The 12,660-nt window shown below is 43.8% G+C and overlaps 1 long non-coding RNA gene across 1 annotated transcript in view; it reads left to right on the top strand.

Moving 5' to 3' along the window:
- LOC113579928 (uncharacterized) overlaps nt 1–8,636 on the top strand; it is an 8,908-nt gene extending 272 nt beyond the window's left edge. The window contains exon 3 of the long non-coding RNA XR_003410927.1: nt 8,556–8,636. This is a non-coding gene — a long non-coding RNA (uncharacterized LOC113579928). The remainder of the gene's footprint in view (nt 1–8,555) is intronic.
- Nucleotides 8,637–12,660: the final 4,024 nt, after the last annotated feature.

Here is a 12,660-nt window from a genome sequence, read left to right as displayed (position 1 = left end):
CGCATCTAGCAGGCGCCCGGGAGGAGAAGCCGTTAGTGAGATCAAACGCTCCACTGTGGCAGGAGTGGAGAAGCCGTACCTTCTGAAGTCCTCCTCCTGGTCCATAAACTGCGGGCGACCCCTGTAATCACGTCCTGTTAGCCATGCAATGGCAAGACTGTTTGTCTAATTGGGCAGAACGGAGACAGGCAGGCAGGTAGGGTTTAACAGAGAAGGAGAGAGAGAGAGAGAGAGAGAGAGAGAGAGAGAGAGAGAGAGAGAGAGAGAGAGAGGAAAAGAAAGGGAGAAACTGTACATTTGACTCACAATGAAAAAAATTCAATTATGTTTTATATTTCTATTCTACTCTATAATTTTAAAACTAATGCCTAAACAAATTCAGTCAAATTTCCTACATCATACATTTTAGAAGTAGGATTGTACATATGCTAAGTTTAATAATAGCTTTATTTAGAAATATGAATTATTTATTAAGTAATATATACTTATTGTAAAACTTAAGTGCCCTATCACTTAAAAGCCAGGCCATACAGAAAAAAATCTAAAAAACAGATTAGAATTCAGCAAAAACAGGAATATATGTTCCACCTATTTTAGGGTTTGTGAACAAAAAATAAAGTTAGACTTTTGTTGCGCAGGGTAACTTTCCAGGGAAAAATATCTATTCTTGGCCCATAAAGGCTCAGAATCAAATAGCCTGTGTGTCTCAGGCTTGGAATTCTCACTGCATAGGATGGTAGAGCTAAACACACGCGATAACTCGCGTCATCCCAGTAAAGCAGGCAAAACCCAATGCTGAACGGCACTCCCAGCAAAGTTCAAACGTCCACCGGTGGAAATTCCCCCCAGGACATTCCGGCTGGACTCTTTTAAAAAGCCCACTGATGGTGCATCTATGGAGGGGGCACTCTGTTCACATGCCGCATATTAAACACATGCTCCCTGACCCGGGCCGGTGTGCGATCTGCGTTCCTCACCAAACCCCTCTGAAAGGACTTCATAAATTTAAAAGGAATAAGGAATGGGAAAAATGAATTAAGGAATAAATAAATAGAAGTGAATTTTGAAACTATTTAGCAAATAATTCCATTTAATTATTTATTTAATAATGAATTTGCTAAACAAATTCAAAATTCAATTCTATTCTCTTTGAAATATATCAGTTATCATTAGTACTAATAGTTACTTCTGTAGTTATTACTGTTATTAAAGATGACAGACGAGGCAGAACAGCCAGTGTATGGGTCTAAATAAGGAACTGTAAGGTGTTACAGCCGTAGGAGGTATGGCCATGCGCTGCTAGTCAGAAGACAGGTGCCCCAAATCACTGGAGACTCAGAGAATCAGCAAAGAATATCCATCAGACAGAATATCACTAATATTTACCATATACACACACATCTCACTACAGTACTGTACGTCATGACTGAAGAATGTGGAGATGTTATCATTTTGATTCATGCCTTCATAAGCTTCTCTGAGGCTTTACTGAGGTAATGGCCTATTTTATTACACATACACAGGAAAATGGGTCAGGCTCTGTGCTGGCAGAGCTATCACATCATTAAGCCGGCTGACGTCTTTTGATGCATGATGGATAATTATGTCAGAGGACTTTCTAATATAGCTGTCACACCTGTACTATTGTGTTTATTTACTACGTTATGTCCTAATATCGCTCACTTCACATATGCACAGAGGCGTGCATTCCAGCACACACACACACACACACACACACTCACACACACACACACACACACACACACACACACACACACACACACACACACACAGAAACACACACACACACACAGAAACACACACACACACACATACACACACACACAGAAACACACACACACACACACACACACACAGTATTACAATATCGCTTCATATGAAATCAACAGTGGTCACAATATAGAAGCTAAAACATTCTACACAGTCTGATCAGAATTTGTCTACAAAAAATTGACAGTAAAAAAAGAGAAAGCTGAGGAAGCTCTGAAAGTATACACTCCAGGTCTTCTGAATTAAAACGCCGTTTGCCAACAGAAAGCTTGGACACAGATCCTGCCTCCACAAAGGTTTGCCAGCTTTTGTTTTTAACACACACTAACAAGCAGCGCTCTTCGGAGAAATAAATTAGCACATTGTTAGATGAGGCTTTGTCACTGCCAACATAATTACAGCTAATGTATCTGCCAGCCTTCCAACTAGAGTTTATTTGGTCAGGGATTTTAAAACGGGCCAGTCTGACAGCCCAAATGTAATTTAACCTTAAAGATTAATCGTTAGCGTGGCACAGTAACTCTGCCTAAATGACAGCCCATAAATTCTCACAAGTACATTACCGAGTAAACAGTCTTAAGGACTCAAAGCAAGTCATTTGCCTTCATTTAAATCAGTGCAGGTGCTTCAGGTGGGTGCTGCTTCTTCTTTCTGGCTCTGTTTCCTCTTTATCCCTCTCTGTATGGAAGCTGGACCTGAGGAAGTGAAACGTGAAACACACACATACATACATACATACACACACACACATACACAGAAACACACACACACACACACACAAACTCACACACACACACACACACACACACACACACACACACACACACACACAGACACAGACACAGACACAGACACACACACACACACACACACTCACACACACACAGACACAGACACACACACACACACACACACACACACACACACACACACACACACACACACACACACATACACACACACACACACGGAAACACGCACACCAATGTTTGTGACAGGTTGGCATGCACACACACACACACACACACACACACACACACACACACACAAAGAGAAACACACACACACACACCAGTATTTGTGACAGGTTGGCACTCTAGCCAGTCTCAGTAGGGGCATGCATAGTTGTGGATTCCAGGTATTGGACACTCCTCGGCGCACTAACCCACAGATCCTGTCACAATAAGATGCTTGACAGAAGGTGGAAACAGATTTTGGCTGTAACTAAAAAAGGAATAAAAAAAGTCTCTGAACGTAGACAAACCGCAAAAATGTGTGAAACTTATCACTGCAGAGTGAGCGAAGTGACTTCTCACGACTCCTGCTGTTTTGCAATGAACCCCCCGCCGCTTCTGGAAATTGGTCCCACCGCCGAGAACAAAGCAGCCCGATGAGAAGACGAGTCCCGCCGCAGCCGCGGGCGGAGGAAAGGTGCCGCCCAGCTCGGCCCACTCTGCCCCGCTTAGCCCTCTGTGCTCTGGGGGACAGAAGGCAGCCAGAGACCCGCGATCATAAAACACTCCCATGAAACTACAGGTCTATGGTCTCTCAAAGGTAACCCTCACTGGCCACGTGACTGGATATCACGACTGGATACCACTGCGTGGCGCGTGTCTGCGCGGTCATCGATGCTCATGGAACCGTCAACACATTAAAGCAATCTCAGAAATGCACACCTAATACAGAGTCCAGGGTAGGTCATGTTAATCAAACTGCAGACAGCAACATTTCAGTTTGGGTGCAATAGAAAATTGCTACCCAGTATACAAGTAGAGTGAAGAAAAACTGTAATTATATGAAAAGCTCTTACTCAATAACAACATTTACGTGGGTTCAGAAGACCCGACAGCGCTACTGCCTTGGCATGTCACTGCAGTTAGGTTTGCTGTGAAATTCCTGATTTTAAGCATTTAAACATTCATGTGTTTCAAAGGCCTTCTTTAAAATGGCAAATTTAATGTTTTCATCATCTTGATTAAAGTCCTGATTGAAATAAAGTTTAAAATGTATGATATATGCGATGCATTGATGAAGTCTGACTGCTTTTGTGCACGGAAAAGCTGAATCAATTTAAAACTCAATGTTCTGAAAACAAAAACAACCCAGACTAACTGCCTCAGAATTACCATGAGTTGAAATTAGTAACAATGGCCAAAATGCAGGCCATTCAGAACTTTACTGTCACAAGAATTTCCATTTCTGCAAAACAAGGTCGCAGACAAGAGTGAGCCAATATTCTGCAATTACTGTGTCTTCCATAAGCCACACAGTCTAAGATGACATCGGCGGCCATGGAGAAACAAAGGCACCATTGCAAAGAACCTAGTAACAGAAATTTCCTAACAAACAACGTTTATGTAAAATCTTCGCCGAACTTCACGATGAGAAAATGTCCCGTGCCCGTGCTAAAGCTAAGCTAACAGAGAAGCACCGTTGGCAATAGAAAAGTTTACGCTGGAGCTACTTCCCCTGACCAATCTCCAAGCCCCGCCCTCTGTGCCACGCCCCCTGTGACGCAGGCGGCTACCGCTAATTGGAGCTGTTCCACTGCCACGGTGCCCGGCACCGACCCCAACCTGCACGAACCTCTGCCTGCCCCAACTTGAAGGACAGGCGACATAAACACGTAGCCAGGGCACAAATAATAGAGGGGACTGACTGCAGAGTCTGTGTGACGATGGTAGGCGTGCGCCGGTGTGCCCACACTTCCTGCTGCCCCGCAGGTCTCGCAGTTCCTGCAGGTCCCGCTCTGCTCTGATTAATGGGTCCAGGCTCGAGTGGAGCAGCGAGTGGTAATGAAACGATCCCTCTCAAGGCGGACTGGCTAAGCATAATCACCGCTACGGCACCTCCTTTAATAAGAGTGATACGGAGCGCTCTGGAGCTCCACCCCGAACTCCAGCCACTGCTGAGAGATCTGCACTCAATTACAGTGTCGTATCTTAGCGCTGCGCTTAGGGCCTCTACGCTGGCAACAAGTTACTACCTGATGGCTGAGTCATGTGACCAGGTGGTTAGGTGGAGCTGCTCCAAGGCGCCTGTCTTGATGTAGCGTCTGCGCTTTGATCTCAGTTCCCTTTGTAAGTGCTGAGGGCGTTGATGTGTGGCGGATCTCCACACCTAAGTGTCCACGCAAGAACTCATGTAGCTGGGTTGATACTTTAAGGTAACTAGCGCAGGCCTGATTGGTCCTTTCGCCAAGTGAAGCCCGAGCTTGTACTTAAATCACTTACCATGATAGCTTTGTAATTTAGTTTGGAGGAAAAAATACAGGCCAGAAAGGGTTTGTAGGGCAACCGAAGAAGATTCAAGCATGAACACAGAATAGAGGAATGAGTCTGGTCATGTGCGTAACACAGCGGGACAAAATATGTCTCATTGCCGCTTAGGGCCAAATCACGTTGTATAGATATGGAATAAACTGCAGAATCGTTGGAAAATGTTTATGCTTACATAAACAAGGAACATCTTTATGCTTAGAGCAATAGATGTTTCTGAAGACAATTATGAATAAAGATTATGAATTTACACAGTTTCTTAGACGACACGCTCCTCTTCAGAAGACAGTAACAACTAACTCTGCCTGGATTCAGAATTTTATATGATATCAGACTTTTTCTTTTTTTTTTAAATTTCAGGTAAATGGAGGCTGCATAAAATTCTTGACAAAAGAAGGAACAAACTATCAAATGGATCTGATTTGAATAGCAGTGGCAGACAAATCCAGTTGGCTTGAGCTTTTTTGCACAAGCGACAGAAGTTAGGAGTACATTCAGAACTAATGCAACTCTGCCGTGAGCAGCACACACCGTGTCTCTAGTGAAATATTTTGTTTCGAAACCGTGTTTTAATATGGTTATTAAGTTGTAAATTAATATTTCATCATTATAAATAATATTCAGTGAGGCTTGTGTGCATTTATTATATGGCAGTTGCAATACCGTCAGTCAAATGGGGAATTCTTGACAAGCTCATGTTAAAAGCTCCGTCTGAATGCAGATGTATAATTAAATGTTCCTTTATTGGAAAGGACACATAAAACATCAAAGAGATCATTTTTATCCTTCTGTAGAAAAGTCTTTGCTATGTCTGTTGTCATCAAGATGCTTTGATGCTGAAAACATTCCTGGTTGTCATGTAGACCAAGCAGGGATTCAGACTAATGCAACTTCCAGGTCTGACCTTCAGGAACTGGAACACTAATGAAATCTTAATCAGCCAACTGTCAGTTAACATCTTACTGTGCAGTCCCAGACTTATACTTCAATATATTCTAAAAGACTCAAGTCAGTTTACTTATAATGTGCATTTAAATATACAAAGTGTTAACCAAAATTCTATACAACACACACACACACACACACACACACACACACACACACACACACACACACACATACACACAAACACACACCCACGATCATGCATGTGTTTAAAAAACAACCTGTTGCATGTCAATATTGCGCTTCCAATAATGAAACACACACAATTTTAATTTGCCCATTCAAATATGGAAGCAGAGTTTACAGTCACCTGACCTTCTCACCTAGCAATGATGGGCCCCAACCATACATTTTTTTTTTTTTTTGCATATAGCACATTCCAACCTGAACTCTTAAACCTGAACAGATGTTGGCAGTGTGCTGTAGACCAGCACACATAAGCTCACACTTGGTGGACAGATCACTACAGACTTTCCCTGTTGTTCTGCCCGCCCTCCTGCACGGCGTCCGCTGTAGAGGGATAAACTCGGCATCAACTTCAAGACCTGCTTCAGCCCTTCAGACTGCCAGATCAAGGCTCTGTGCAGGATGGATTTATGACGTCTCGGAGATTTCACTCACCACGTCGTTAACTAATCTCTGTCAAAATCTTTCTCTTTTTTTCTTTTAAAATCTAAAGTGGCTCACTTTCATCATACATTACTTTGGATCGATTCTCTGGCAGTCAGATTGTCTGCGGCGGCCTAATGCTTGTACCTCACGTCACAAATATGATTTAAGAATCTTTCAGCAGTCCTATATGCAGACAGAACATGAGTTGTCTGTCTTCACCGGCGCTGTACTATACAAACTATACCCCCTCCTCAGTGAATACCAGGACTGCATTACTGTCATGTGGATAAACTACTGCTTAACACCTGTCTGCATAAATGCCCAAACAGGATACTCCGCTCTCACAAAAATCACGCAACACACATACCTTTATGTCCAGTTTTGCTGTGTCAGGCCAGTCCACAGAAATGTCATTGACAAGTTTTAAATTCCAGGTGCTCAGCTATGCAGGGCAGCAGTGTGTAGACTAGGGATCTCCTAGTCTATCATAGACCTCTCCATAGGCCTAACATGACCCACAATAGTCAGAACACAGGCATACATATTACTGGCTACAAAAAATACAAGTTAATAAAAATAAAAAAGTGGCATAATTGCATTGCCAGATAAGTAAGTGACACTGAAGCTAATTCTGTGGCCAATTCTAAAAAAGCAAAGTTGATATGAAAATACACAATTCTGCTCTGTCCTGACTGATGAAGTTAGTTTGTCTTTACCAGAAGACCAGTGCTACACATGCATGGTGCAGCACGGCAGCATGACGATGCAACGCAACGGGCTCCATCATTTACACTAGGAAGCGAAAGTCTTTTGTTTTTGTTTTATTTATTTATCTATTTATTTATTTTGATGCACATCCCAGGCTAAACCACTGAGATTACACTACAAACATTTGTAGAATTTACTGACAATTTCCGTTTCCATCGCCTATATCAGCGAGCATTTTTAAGTGCTAAAGCAATTTTCGTAAAAAAAATCACTTGAATTTAAACATAGCTCTAGAGTTGCTGAAGCCGTTATGGTTATCAGACAAAACTGCAGAGAGAAGAGACGACATTATGGATGAGCACCGCCTGTCTGTGATGCCCTCTGACCTTAAGAAAGTTTGTTTCTGATAGGACAGACAAGAAAGCACTTACTATTCTCGTGAGAACTTTTGACGGCAGAGCTCTTGAGAGGTGGAACCTCTTTTAATGAACTGACCCAGTTCTTTGAAAAAATAAATGGTTTGGACATGAGCTGTCATGTCCGTCGTCACGCACGGCACCTCGTCCATGGCCGGACAACATCAGAGCCTGGTAAGCAGGCTAGCTGCAGTTAACCCTGCGCTAATAACATTTCACTGCTTCATTCACAAGTACGTGTTGTGCTCCAGACTGTGTGGGAAAATGAAAAGGACATCATGGATACTGTGATGAACCGTTAACTTCAACTGCGAGAGCTCTGGTGTGCAGGGTCAGCTGGAGGAAATGTGAGCAGAACTCCGCGATCTGATGCTGCATAATGGCGGCCTAATTATGAGTGTTGGAGAGAGAGTGTGAATTCCAGAATGAGCTTTGGCCAAAAGGCCCGCAACTTTCCCAATTTTTGGAACGAAAGTAAAGAAAAGGCTTATGAGCGTTCTGTTACATGACATCGTGTCGCATCTAAAATCAGTTTAACTTTAAGTCGAGAGCCACACCGTTGCTGACATGCTCGAGGCACGTCACCCTCAAAGGTGGCCATGCCTGAACGAGACCCACAGGCAGGAAAACTACACTTTCCAAAGCTGTGGAAAAACAGTGAGAGAAAACAAAGTATGGACAAAAGGAAAACAATGGAAAGACACCATGATATGCATATTCATGATGAGACTGCTGTAGAACTTCAGGGAGCAGTGATTTCCAGAAATCCTCTCGTTTCTACGACAGCCATGTTCTCTTTTTACAGATGGCCAGTGGACCGCAGAGGCCAAAAGGTTGCTTCCATCTCTTCAGCTGGAAATATCAAAGTCAGATTTGGTCAAAGAGCAACACAAGAGAGTTAGCGTGACTGGCTTCTGGATGAGCACGGCTCCTCGGCTCAGACATGCAGAAGTAATCAGAGTGCTGCTTCTTATCCGCCTCCAGCTGCATCTGTGAGTCGGCATTTTCATCAGTGAACGTTCTCAATGGCAGGAACAGACGCTCGGGTGCTCCGCTGTGTCTTCGGTGTCTTCACATCGCTACTACAGAGCACCAAACTTCATAGCTCCTGTTTCAACCTGCCATGTTATCTCCACTCACTGAATCACTGAAAAGTGCATAAAACCAAATAAAGGCCTAAAAACCTAACAATAACGAAACACATCATTATAGTAACAACAGGGCCGATGTAATAAAAAACTACTGTACAATATGATTAATTATGAAATACTACGAGGCTGACATACTGGCGCTTGAATTGCCATTACAGGTTGAATGTGGCCTTTGAATAAGTGTAACTGGGGACCCCTGATGTCGAACCCGTGTTCAGCAGCGCAGGATTGTGTGCGGTCCTGCCGCGAGTGGGTGCAGAAGGGATTGGGCTAAGTGGGTCTCTCTCTCTCTCTCTCACCAACTTGCTCACTTCACAGCACTTATTTCTGCACAGCAGGTGTGCTTGCCAGAACTGTGTATAAAAAAGAAAGGAAGAAAATAGATGAGAAAGAAAAAAGAAAAGGGAAACAATAATGAAATGTATCATGAAGGACTGGAGTGAGTGAAAGAGAGAGAGCGTAAGAAATGGGGAAAAAAAGCATAGTAAGTACAAGGCGCAAGGTGGATGTGTGAGGTAGGCAGGTCTGATACACCGTGGAGGAGAGAAAGAAGAAATCAAGAAAGGCTTTGAGAATGAGAGCAAGACAGACAGACAGACGAATGGAGAAGCAGAGACAAACACACAGACAGAGAGAGACAAACACAGAGACAGAGAGAGACAAACACACAGACAGAGAGAGACAAACACTCAGACAGAAGCAGACAGAGAGAGTAACAGAGAGACAAACAGAGACAAACACACAGACAGAGAGAGACAAACACACAGACAGAAGCAGACAGAGAGAGTAACAGAGAGACAAACAGAGACAAACACACAGACAGAGAGAGACAAACACACAGACAGAAGCAGAGAGAGTAACAGAGAGACAGAGAGAAACAGACAGACAGAGAGACAGAGAAACAGACACAGAGAGAAACAGAGAAAGACAGACAAAAAGGGAAAGAGAGAGAGACAGAGAGAGAGAGAGAGAGAGAGAGAGAGAGAGAGAGAGAGAGAGAGAGTAGGATAAGTTAATCAGTATTTTTTCCTTGAGCAAGACATGCCAAATATGCCTCAGTGGCAAATCTCTTTGTCTAAACTCCATGGGCTGTGGTATGTGCCATAGAGAGGAAGTGACATCATGCCTCACAGCCTTCAGTTGGCAATCATGTCAGAAGTATAAATCTTGAGATGTGACCTGCTGTGCTGTGCCGTTTGGACAAGACACAGGCTAGCGTATATCTATGCACAGATCACAGCTCAATCAGACCCAGGCTAATAGAATGTCCCATTTATTGATTCGGATGCTCAGACTTTATTAGGAGAAAACATGGTTTGGTCTGATTTACATTGGGAAAATAATTGGTAACACTTTAGAGCAAAATATGTCTAATGAGCAACTTCCTGATCTGTAATCAGTCAAGGAAAATCACCTCTAATTCAAAGATATTGATTGTTGTGTTCAGCAGCAAACATCAGCTTGCTTCAGAGGAAGAAGGCAGTCTGCACACACACACACCGTTGTCCTCGCTGGTTAGAGAAGTCTACTTCTGTGCCATACAGCAGGGTCAGTGTGTCTAGGAACCACTGAAATTGAATACTGATTTAGATGTTTGGAGGTCTTTTGAGTGGAGCACATAAACAGGTGTTTCACCTGTGTAGTGTGTCAGCTGAACGAGAGGTCTAGCCAATAGCGTGTCGGGTCATCTGACCAAGAGACCTCAGGTTAGATATCCTTCTTAAAAACTCTGCTTATACAAACGCAGAGTAGCAAAAGCAGGATTTTTGAAAGCCTTTCACTACAAGAAAATAAAAGGCTCAACTGAAGCCATAATAAGTGAATGCTCTTAGCATCATTATAAACTAAGGCCTGTCTTTATGCACCTGGATATTCCCTTAAAGCAAGTGGAAATGACGGCTTTTGTAATTGGGCGGAAAGGTGAAACGCGCCGCCTTTTGAAGCAGAAACTGGCCGGGGCGGTCAGTGTTTAATATAATAGTGGAAGTGCATGACGTGCCCATCGTTGCACAGGGACCTCTCCTGCATATATCGTGCGCACAATCATCAAAAAGCTTTTTCCTTTAAGAGGGTCTGGGACACACGTTTTGAGACTTGGCTGTTGCCGTGGCAACCTCGGTCCACTTATTCCCGGAGGGGAGAGAACAGCAGGAGCCTGGCGTGTATGGGTGTATGATACCATCATCAACAGACAAACTACTGACCACAGGTACCTGAGAGATGGCGCGAGAGAGAGGGAGAGAGAGAGAGAGAGAGTGAAGGCACAAGCGATGGAGGAAGAGAAAATGAAACCTCTTGCTGTCAATGTCTCACCTGTGAGTGGAGAGGCCGCGCGCGGACATGACGGATGGGCTGTGCTTTGTCACAGTAGGATGATTACCAACAAACGCAAACCACCCCACGGCCTGCCAGACAGACACACCCAGACGACACCCATTAGACAGAAACATCTGTATTCACCTACAGGAAGACAGAGTGCTCTGAAAAAAACAGAGAGAGAGAGAGAGAGAGAGAGAGAGAGAGAGAGATTTTGGGGTAAAGAATGAATTGTTAGCTTTTACATATTAACTTTAGTTTAGGTCCCTTGCAAAAAAAACCAAAAAACGCGGTACTTAGTGACACGTGATTTTTCTGCGCTTCACATGTGAAACTATACATTTCACATGTGCTTTTTGGTAAGGGTTGTTAATAAGTATTCATGCCGGAAAAGCTATTTGAACTTGAGACATGGGGAGAAGAATGACTTCTTTTTTTTTTTTTTACAGCGTATGTCTTTTCTGGTCAGTCTTTCGCCGGTTTAAATGGTTTAGAGAAAAAAAAAAAAAGTGCGTTGAAAAACTGTCCCTTGTCACTCATTTAAGAAAAGGGAATTCACAGTATGCGTGCAGTATGTGTGTAGAATATAGCAACAAGGGATTTAAGTGTGTTTGGTCCCTTTTCAAGAAAAAAAAAGAAAAAAGGCGGGATTGAGAAGAGACAGAGAGAGTAGCGGGGTTCTTTGAACCTGCCCGGCGGAGATAGCTTTGAGCCGGTGTGGGGCGGGGACGCACGCAGCTAGCGTTGTTCTCGCCTGTGAACGCTGCTTCCTGTGCTTTATCTGTGGCGAGCCTTGTCGTGGAGGTTAGCGGCCTGCCGCGTGGCTCCGTGGCGAGGGGAAGGGCCCGATAACACCGTGCCAACAATGGCAACGTCGGAAGAATAGATGAGCGTCGGATTGAGGGACGCTCCCGTGCAACGCACATGCACACACAAGCCCTCCCGGGCCATTGTTCCGCCTCGTCCTGCCACCGAGTGCTATTCGTCACCTAGGCAACGCCAGCCCTCGCTTTTTGATGCCAGGGATGCGAAGCGGAAATGAGATTGCGTGTGTTTGTGTGTGTGTGTGTGGGTTGGTTGTAAAACGTAAAACAAGGATTGAAAAAAACCAAAAAAAACATTTAAAGTTACGAGAAAGGGACGTGACAGTGTGTAAGAGAGAGAGAGTGACAAAATGACAAAGCAAGTGGAAATGGAGTTTTTTTTTTAAAGCAAGCGGAGAGGTATTTTGGGAGAGAGAGAGAGAGAGGGAGAGAGATGTGTGTAAGGAGTGCAGCTGTGAACGGTCCTGGACTGACCTCCTCTCTTCATTACCACAGTATCCTCAGAGATTTGGGGGTGCAGCCTGTGTTTTAACACTGTCCGTGGGGAATAGAAGACTCTGACTCAGTCCCTGCCAAACAGTTTCCCGAACTACAGAGCGTGCGGTGAAACCACTGAAAT

Source organism: Electrophorus electricus, chromosome 16, assembly GCF_041902795.1.
Source record: "Electrophorus electricus isolate QZ-2024a chromosome 16, ASM4190279v1, whole genome shotgun sequence".
Classification (NCBI taxonomy): Eukaryota; Metazoa; Chordata; class Actinopteri; order Gymnotiformes; family Gymnotidae; genus Electrophorus; species Electrophorus electricus.
The sequence above is the reverse complement of the archived record's forward strand: the minus strand, read 5'-3'. Positions and strand labels throughout refer to the sequence as shown.